This window comes from Macrobrachium nipponense, chromosome 4, assembly GCF_015104395.2.
Source record: "Macrobrachium nipponense isolate FS-2020 chromosome 4, ASM1510439v2, whole genome shotgun sequence".
Taxonomy (NCBI): domain Eukaryota; kingdom Metazoa; phylum Arthropoda; class Malacostraca; order Decapoda; family Palaemonidae; genus Macrobrachium; species Macrobrachium nipponense.
In genome coordinates this window covers 127,329,429-127,339,987 of record NC_061100.1, presented here as the reverse complement: position 1 = coordinate 127,339,987, position 10,559 = coordinate 127,329,429, and the positions used below count along the sequence as shown (strand labels likewise).

Below are 10,559 nucleotides of genomic sequence, written 5' to 3'. Positions count from 1 at the left end.
CTGAAAATGTTGAGATGGTGCTTTTAAGAAGTAATAAATTAGTACTAGTATACAAATTCCATATAAATCAGAGAAAAGTATAGTTGCCTATTACAGTAAAATAAGAAACCTGAAAAATCTGCACTAAAGGAAGAAAAGGAGGGCTGGCCAGTTCTATGCTAAGTTCTAAACAGATTATTATTAATAGGGGTTAGTTTTTCCTGACCTCTGAGTAGTTCTAAACAGAATAGCCTATAATACAATCATCTGACAATATACAATTTTATCTTTGGAGTCTCCCCAAAAAGTTAATATTGATAAAACAAATATGAAAAATACAGTAGGGTTAAATTAAAAATTAAATTATTTTAACATGGTAGAACGATAGATTGATTTCAGATGCCTTGTATTCCTGAGGCGTGTTTTGCTTTTATCCCCCAATAAAGTGCAGTAATAATGAATGTAAAATTCAAAGTGATTTTCCAATCATAATAAAAGACTAGCTGTTAATATTTTTACAACTTTATATAATCAGTAGACAAACTAATTTAACTTACCTCCCAAGAACATTATTAATATTGATGATTAACTGAATGATACACTAATTTTCATAAAAAAAAAAATCACATAAAAATTTCCAATAACAGTACCTGCATGTCTAAAGAAAAAGATGTATAATTAAAACAAAGGCAAACTACGTAATGAACTAGAATTGAAAAGGATTGAAATGTAGCACGCATAAACACACATCACTCATTCTTCTGGGGCGTCCTTGGGAAGCCTTGGATGAAAATGGATGTATTTAACTTTGAAATATTTTAGGATGCATAAAGCCAATTTGGAGGTCAACATTGGACAAATTTCATGTTAGTAGTTAATAGTGTACAGTATTTGAAAAGTGTTCTTAACAGTAGTATGTGAAGAGGAAAGTTTAATGCCATGAATTATATAAATTACTTTTGATTTTGAGTTAACTGAAAGATTTTTAAATACAGGTTATACTATAAGGTCAGCTATGTATCAGATTTTATTACATTATCTATAAGGGCCCCTTTTAAAATAAAATGCCTTTATGGAAGTCTTCAAATTATGGTGTCTATATTATAATTACCAATGTTTGAATAAAAGATCTTCGTCATTTTATATAAAAGACATTCACACAAAAGAGCAATATTCTTACAATGGTAGAACCAATTGCAATAAAATATGGAATCTTTGAAAATAGTGTACATACATAGCTTTCAATAGCATAGCTCATATTTTTTTTTATTTGGATACTTGATGTTAAAGTTAGCTTATATCGTTGCACCCTTAGGTGCAGTTGGCATTCAAAATAAACAAAAGAAGAATGCTTGGTTGACACGGTTGGACTATGTAATTACCTGTTTCACACCAGTTAGCATTGGAATGTTTCATGTTCTTGTCAGAATTCTTCCTGACCACCCATTAAGATGTGGGGAGGCTGTGTCAGTCTCCACTTTAATTGTAGGAAAGTATCCATACAATATTCTTATCATAAAATTTTTCATTATCAGGGTGAATCTCACCTACTGCTAAAGTTTGCCAACTACCAAACTGAATGAGGATGGTGGGTTAGCACAGTCAGATAAACATCTGCTCAGCCATGCAAACTAAAAGCTTTTTTAAAAGGTAAAAAGCTTTTAAACATTCTTGCCTGTTGTGTGATCCTTCCTCTTAAGTAATGTTGTCAGACATGTTGGAGGATCCTTACAAGGGGGGTCTCTTCTTTCTGTCTTTAAGTTTACCTTGTCTTACTTCTTCCTAAAGAAAACCATATTCTTTAGAAGCTTGAATTTCCCTATGAATAGGTTTCATCTTCTGAATAATAATAATGACATCAAGATGTATGGTAAGAGCATCAAGGAAACAGATACCCTAATCCAGACTGTAAGGATTATATCTGGGGACATCAGGATGGAGTAACAAGGACTGAAGGGAGAAAGCTACCAGATAGGAACAACATCAAATACATAGATGAGACAGGATACAAATACCTGGGAATAATGGAAGGAGAGGATATAAAACACCAATAAATGAAGGACACTATCAGGAAAGAATACATGCAGGGACTTGAAGCGATACTCAAGTCAAAACTCAACGCCGGAAATATGATAAAAGCCATAAACACATGGGCAGTACCAGTAATCAGATACAATGCTGAAGTAGTGGAATGGAGGAAGGCAGAACTCCGCAGCATAGACCAGAAAACTAGGAAACATATGACAATACACAAAACACTACACCCAAGAGCAAATCTGGACAGACTATACATACCACAAAAGGAAGGAGGGAGAGGACTACTAAGTACAGAGGACTGCGTCAACATTGAGAACAGAACGCTGGGACACTATCTGAAAACCAGTGAAGACGAGTGGCTCAAGAATGCAGTGGAAGTAGGGCTGATAAAAGTAGACAAAGACCCAGAAATATACAGAGACAGGAGAATGACAAACAGAACAGAGGAATGGCACAGCAAACCAATGCATGGACAATACATGAGACAAACTAAAGAACTGGCAATGGCTACAGAGGGTAGAGCTCAAGGAGGAAACAGAAGGAATAATAACAGCAGCACAAGATCAGGCCCTAAGAAGAGATATGTTCAAAGAACGATAAATGGAACTAACATCTCACCCTTATGCAGAAAGTGCAATATGAAAAATGAGACCATAAACCACATAGCAAGCGAATGTCCGGCACTTGATTCAGTAGCCAAAGCCCTCCACTGGAGCCTGTGCAAGAAACACCAGCTACCCTACAGTAATAAGTGGTATGAGCACCAACCCAAAGGAGTAATAGAAAACGATCATGCAAAGATCCTCAGGGACTATGGTATCAGTACAGATAGGGTGATACGTGCAAATAGACCAGATGTGACGTTGATTGACAAAACGAAAGTATCGCACATTGATGTCGCATTACCATGGGACACCAGAGTTGAAGAGAAAGAAAAAATAGAAATAAGGATATGGGATATGCCAGTGGACATTGTATCCATAATCACAGGAACACTAGGTATGATTCCAAGATTCCTGAAAAGGGATCTGGAAAGACTAGAGGCTGAAGTAGCTCCAGGACTAATGCAATAGTGTGTGCTCCTGGAAACAGCGCACAGAATAAGAAAAGTGATGGACTCCAAAGGAGGCAGGATGCAACCTGGAACCCCATACTATAAATATACCCAGTCAAATTGGAGGACTATGATAAACAAAACAAAAAAAATAATAAATAATAATAACAATAGTTCTTAGAAAAAGAAATGACTGGGTTGGAAAAGCACAGACTTGTTAACATTAATCAGAATGCCTACCACCAAGGCCAGATGCAGAAGACAATCCTGTTCTCTGAAGATTGCCTGAAATGAGTTTACAAGAACTAACAAGGTATCCAGATTCATTAGAACTCAGTTACAAGAACTAACCAGGTATCCAGATTCATTAGAAATAGACTACTAGCAGATGCTCCCTCCCACTAAAGGTGCCAAAACATGGGAGAATATGTGTGGCATTGTTCTCAAACCAACACACACACACAGCTTGAATTGGAAGATCTTCCATTTGAAGACAAAGCTTATACTTCCTCAACTAAGGATGGATTGGGAAAAGGAAGTACGCATCCTACACACCAACAAAAAACATTCAGTCACCCTTCCGAAGGCTGCTACAGCAAGGCTGAATTAGTTCTGAACCTGAAAATAATTTGCAACCGAGAAATTTCTTTCTATAGGTCCCGGTCCCTAGTATTTAATAATAATAATAATAATAATAACTAATAATAATAATAATAATAATAATAAAAAAAAAAAGACATTTGCAGCCCCAAGCAAAATTTTTAGGGGTCATAATCCCTCTGAAAATTGCTATTTTTTTTTTTTTTTTTTTTTTTTTTACAATTTTGCAATTTATGCCTAAACCACAAGTTTTAGAGGAAAATGTCAAATGACAATAATTAAGTAGGATAAAATGACAATTTGTCGAAAATTGCATTTTTCCTAACTATACAAACCTGAGGTCCTTTAACAATAGGAAGTAGCTAGCGGCAGCTGGAACGGTCGTAAGCTTCGAACAAGGGGAGAACGGTAGTTAACTGCTTGTCCGACAGTCGCGCGCCGCGCGACTGGGAGGTAAACAAATCACTTTTGCTTTTGGCCCATGCAAAATACGCAGAGTGAGGGGTGGCATGAGGAGGGACTATATGTAAAGGACCTCAGGTTTGTATAGTTAGGAAAAATGCAATTTTCGACAAATTGTCATTTGTTCCGATACGTAATACAAACCCCATCGGTCCTTTAACAATAGGAAGACTCACTCTTGGTGGGAGGAATCTGAGTCTTTTGATGAACAGACTGGTGTTCGTCCATCCCTGGAATGCCTCCCTGGTCGTAAGAGCGAGGGAGGGATCAAAGCCTCTGTCCGATTGATCGGGGTGTGCACCGCAGGATCAATGGTCAGACCTCTGGGCCGAGTATAAGAGAGAGGCAAGCGTATCTCTTCGTACCAGCAAGCAAGAACTTGTTCCTGTTTGCAAGAGGCAACATAAAGTATGGGTTGTCTCAAGCTGGCATCCACTTCCTCCCCCTTGTTGGAGGAAGTGGTGGATATACGCTCCTATCCCTAGTGAAAGGGATAGGATGGGGCTCTGTTGAGTAGCTCACCTGCATCTTGTCCTTATCCAGCAGGGTGACGACCGTGTCCCTCTAACCACGGTAGAGGGGAAGAAAAAGATGGAAGAGGAGCCAGTCACACTCTCATTCACTCATCCATTCTTATGGTCACACCAGGACTCGATGCTGTTCAGCCTGCGAGGGTCTGGGTTCGCTACACAACGTGTTGAGCAGCCACCACGGGTCCCAAGGAAAAAGATCCAAGGACCTGTGGGCAATATCCCGAAGGTAGAAGGAAGGGCATGTGGTCTGGTTGACCAGACCCCTGCCTTCAGTACCTGCGCCACGGAGAAGTTCTTGCGGACAAGGCAGCATCTCCTTCGCATCGAAGGCGGTGAAGTCCATTAGGGAGGGGATTGTGAACGACTCGAACCAATCGTCAGGGACCGAAGGGTTCTGAGTCTTCGCTACGAGTTCGGTACGAAATCGTGCGTCACGGATCCCCATCCCCTGGATGCTTGACTTCGCAGGAGAAGTCATGCAGTTCCTCAGAGGAAAAGAAGGAAATAGTCGCATGACCTATCCCTCTTCTCTACTTCGGTGATGTCCAGTACCCATACTGGTCTGTCCGTTTGCCACGAAGTCTCTCGCATCCTCCTATCCCCATGCAGCGAAGTTCTCGGTAGTGGATAGGACACCGACACTCCATGGTGGGTGTCAATGGTATGGGTACTGTGACAAGCTATTAAAACGAAGTAATGATTGCTCTGTAACAACAGAACTAAGTCAACAGCGTAGTTCGTAACTGACTCGGCCGCTCTGACAGCTGCCGACTGACTGCGTTCGGTAGGAGGCAAGTTGTCAAAGCATCCGAGTAAGTCACGTGACCTTCGCCTTTAAAGGGTTATGCCGAGAGACCAAACAAATAATGTATTTGTTTGTCACCAATGCCGGACAGCGAGGTGATGATTCTCTTAAGGCATGTGCCCAACAGGCGAAAGTCAATTGCCTTCTAGAGACCGAGTCCCTGAAGGTAAAACATCTCATGGTTGTTGAATCTCAGCTAAGGAGAAACAACACTATGTACCGTTGAAGACGAAGGTAGATATTGAATGCAACCTACGTCTTCACAGATGAATCGAGAGAAGGATTCTCAAGATTCATAACCTGTGCTTACAAATGACTGAAAACGCTAACCGCTATTTCATTGCTGTCCGGTGAGAAGTCGTAGTTGCAATGAAGCGGGGCGTTCTTCAGTAATGAAAACACAGGGGAAAGCCGCTGAAGAACTGCTTCTCATGGGCTGAACATTTGAAGTAGAGCTGTCAGGTCGGAGAGTAGCGATGTCTTCTGACACATCTCGTAATTCGGTTGAACAATGAACAATTGTACACCTACGAATAAGAGATATTTTGAAGACAAACTCAGATGTCTGCAAAATCATTCGCATTATCGCAGTGTGATGCAGCGGGAGACTTGTACAGACTTCTGTTACCGTGCGGTAAACAGAAAGATGAAAGAGTCCAAGAGATCTCTGTTGAAAATTCTCGCAATGTCGAAGGCGATGGAATCTAGCATCACAGCAGTAGATGGTCCTTCATTATTGCGAGAATCCCCGTTAATCAGAGACCTAAGTCCATGATTGTTGGGCAGAGATACGGTTCGGTAGTCAATCAAAGCAGGGCAGAGAGAGACATACATGACCGTGCATATCGAAGGCCCAGCTGATACTGAGCTGCTATCAGGCAGTTCAATACGCAGTAGTTGAGCCTGAGCTCCGCTGGGACTCGTCATCCTGAGTTGCCAGGTAAATCCATTATTCCACGAAGGAATGCGTTCGGCTAGAACTACCGAGCATAAAAGATATGCTCGAGCAATTATATTTAGGCGAAACGAATTTCGGTAAATATAAAAGTTGAAATGGTGTTGTCGTGACAAAACCATAAGTATATAAAATTGAAACTGAAAACTCCTGGGAGGTTGCAGGCAACCCCGAGTTGCAGTTCAATTAGAATACTTCTCTTATAAGTCGCAATCCGTAGATTAACTAGGATATGCACCTACCCCTCGGACAATTCAACTGCTTAGTAGAATCATGTCGCGAGGTTAATATACGTAGTATATTTGTAGGATTCTGAACAATGATCTCCATCCTAAATTCTTTCCTTCAAGAAAACAAAATAAGGATTGGAGATCGACCACCTTCGATCTCTATCAAAGAGAGTGAAGGAGAAGTCTTCCTCGAAGGAAAGCTTCAATGGTGAACAGAATACTAAGACGATAGTTCAAGCCAAACTGGATATTCCCGTCCGATCTTCTCTATTCCAGGTTGGTCGCCTACTGTGAGATAGTTTCTTCAGCAGCAGTCTTCTTCCCAATGCTAGAAATTCCAGGAATTCGAGCATAGGCGAGGTTCCCGATTATCGTGTATATCGGGGATTCTCGTCTCGCTCACTTTGGACCGTGGTCTCGCGTAAGTGTTTGGAGATCGTAAAACTCGAACACTGAATGCGTTAGAAATTCCGTAGAATTCTAAGCAGTCTGCGAAACCCCCACCGAATTCATCAAACGATATCGGCTGGTGGTCCTTCTCGATTCCCGTAGAAATCGAGAATGGGGCAGGATTCCTCCTCAACGACCGGGGCTTACGTCAGGTAGGACCCGAAGGTCCCCCCGGTAGCGCAGTCCCGAACGTGGGATCCTACAGAGAAATCTCTGTAGGATCCCTCCCCTTTCCCTCGTAACCGTAAGGAGAGAGGGAATGGGGGAGGAATTGGATACTCGCTCGCCTTCCCAGTGGAACTAGCAGTTGGAGAAGAGTAGGAACAGCCATCGCCTTGCGGCGATGGCCTCTCAGAGTCTGGGAAAACGTATCGTCAGGAGAAAACGTTTTCCCGCGGAGGGTTACGAACTCTCACTGTAGGTAAGGGTCTGCCGCCACTGTGAACGTCGTCTGGGTGGGGCTGATCGACACCTGACAGGAGAGAGCCGATACCGTCCTCCGACTCATTCCAGTCCTCGTCGAGGTCGAAACCTCTCAGGAGGACCGAAGGAGTATTCAAAATACGGTGTCCGAAGACACGTAGAAACGCCGCTGTCGCAGTAGAGGAGGTGGAAGTAGCTTTTTTGGGATCGGACCGGCCAGAACTGAGAGAGCCTTCTTGTCCGGAGACGAGAGACTCTGGTTCGAGACAGAATCGGCAAGTTCCGATCGCGGCAGACCCACCGTCGGTTTGGGTTCCCTCTCGGGCCCCAAAACGACTCGAGCAGAGACGTGGGCTCTGCTGGTGGGAGCGGCAATCCTTCCGCAAGGTCATTATGCTGACGAATCAGCTTAATGACTTCTGCAAATTCCTCTGTATCTCGGGAGTAACCGTGTCTTGCGGAGTCGGACCGTCCAGTCCTCCAACAAGAACAGATCCCGAGATACTCTTCCTTCAGAAGGAGGAACAGCGGCAGACCCCTGACGGTCGCCTCCAGCTACTTGCGCGTATGTCCTGGTCGGTCCTAGAACCGTGCCTGGTCCATACGGCGTCATAGCGGGATCGCGAGCGGCGCACCTCTCGCGATCACTCATAGGTACCCTCGCTCCCTCCCGGTGTAGCCCGAGGAGGTTGAAGGTACAGGAGAGGCAGACCTGACGCTCCCCCCTAGCTCGCTGGCAGGACCAGCGTGCTTGGAGGGCTGCTGCTGATCGTCCACCCGCGCAGTGGCGATCGAGCAGCAGGACCTAGCCTTGCCGCTCGCCTGGGGCGAGAGGCTCGGCTGAGAACGTCGACGCTGATCTCTAGCGTCAGGCGAGCTGTTGCTGGTTACCGTCTCCGCCCGGTCCCGATGGGAGCGGCGTCAGGTGACCTGCTAGGCTCGTTGTCGCGGTGAGACCGGCGAGCGTCCTCTCGGCGCGTCGAGCCGCTGGTACCGACGACCGCGGGGACCCCTTCCTCGCCTCAACCCGTGGCTGGTCAGCGACCGTCACGTCAACCCGAGCAGCCAGCTGGTCGCTGCGAGAGCGTCCACTGGCCCAGCGAGAGTTGTCTGCACGACACTCGCCAGTCTTCTGCTCCGCGCTTCGGTCTTGGCGGCGAGCGAGCTCGAGTGTCAAGACTTTGGCTGGACGGTCTCCCGCGGGAGACCGTCCACTCGGTATTTCTCGCTAACGAGAAGCCGAGGCGGATCCTGGTTTAGCGGCAGAACCGCTAGAACCAGGCGAGGAAGTGCCAGCCGAAGCTGGTACTCCTCTGGTCCCCGTCTTCTTCTCCTTGGTAGAAGAAAAGACGGGCCCTGTTCCCGAGGGAGCAGGAGGACCAGCAGAAGAGCTCCCCGAATCGCCGGAGCGAGACGGGCCCTTAGAAGATCCCGGGTTTTCTTAGGGGGGAAAACCCGGTTACCAGCTGGTCGCTGCAAGAGCGGCGCTGGCCTGGCAAGAGTCACCTGAGCGTCTCTCACCAGCCTTCTGCTCCGTGCCGCGTCTTGGCGCCGAGCGAACTCTGGCGCCGAAACTTGGCTGCACGGTCTCCCGAGGGAGAACGTACACTCGGGATCTCTCGCGAACGAGAGACCGAGCCGGAACCTGGCGTAGCGGCATCGCCGCTAGCACCAGGCGAGGAAGTACCAGAGCTAACCGATACTCCTCTGGTCCCCGTCTATCTCTTCCTTACGGAAGGGGAGACGGGCCCCGCTCCCGAAGGAGCAGGAGGACCAGCAGAAGGACCCCCCGTCCCACCGGGGTGGGACGGGCCCTTAGAAGTTCCCGAAGGAGACTTCTTAGGGGGGGAAGGCAGCCTTCTTCTTCTTCGGCTTATGGGCCTTAGAAGTCGAAGGGGAAGAGGCAGCAGCAGACGATGAAGACGAAGATGACAGCTTCTCTTCTCTCCTCTTCCTCGTCAGCTCACGCAGGACAGTCGTCAGGTCCTCCATCCAGGCCGGAGCCGGGGCTATTGCCGAAGCAACACGGCCCGAGTGCACCTGTCCGGAAGGACCTGGGACTGGGAAGACACACCGGGGCAGGACCAGCATGGACAGGCACAGGAACCAGGAGCGACAGGAACAGCAACCAGCTCAGGAGCGGCAGGAACAGCGGCAGCGGTATTTAGACCCAGAAGGGACAGCCAAGCCAACAGCGGGAATCACATCAGCGGCAGGTACGGGCAGGCCCAGCGATCGCCTCGTTAGAATCATCGGCAGCCAGCGGAACCTGGGTCCTGGCGGCCGGTCCAGGGGCGAGCTGCTGGAACAGCGGAAGTCTAGGGCAGGCAACACGAAGAAAACAGGCGGCGGCGGCAACCCCACCTCGGTACGGCTGCGGCCCTAGTAGCGGCAGACGCGGGGTCATCGACACAGCATGGGGAGTGTAGACCAGGAGGGGGGGGAGCAGCATAAGCGGCCGTGGTAGTAGTGGAGACCGCCCCAGACCTCGCTAGACGCTGCAACAGCCCGTGGATGCTAGGCACGCCCTGCCTCCGCGGTGGTCCATACCTGTCCAAGGTCGTCTCCCACGGATGTAGCATCTGCGGTAACATAGATAGATTAGTAAAAGGGGTTCCCTCACGCACGGGGGGAAGACATGCCCCACCCGACGCAAGGAAGACCCCAAATACAAAATACAACGAAGAAGCTGAGAGGGGGGCAGGAAGGAAGACGAAGAATCGGATACCAAGGGAGTCGCGGGAGAGCTTTCCGACGACTTCCTGGCAGGACCCTTCGCTTCCCCTAACCCCCGCACAGCAGTGAAAAGTAATATGAAAAATGAAACAGAATACTGACTGCCCTTGCCGATTCACTTCATAGAACTTAAAGGGGAAAGATCAATTCCCGGGTAAGAACGGAAACTTGATCCAATAATATGATGCTATCATAAAATATATATGAAAATGAAACAGAATACTGCACTTGCGATTTCATTTTCACATAAAAAAATCGTAAGGATCAATTCCCGGGTAAGAACGAAAATTGATCC

The 10,559-nt window shown here is 46.7% G+C and overlaps 1 protein-coding gene across 1 annotated transcript in view; it reads right to left on the bottom strand.

The window, feature by feature from the left end:
• LOC135211497 (transcription termination factor, mitochondrial-like) overlaps positions 1–10,559 on the bottom strand; it is a 98,005-nt gene that overhangs the window by 658 nt on the left and 86,788 nt on the right. The gene's annotated exons all lie outside the window — the stretch shown is intronic.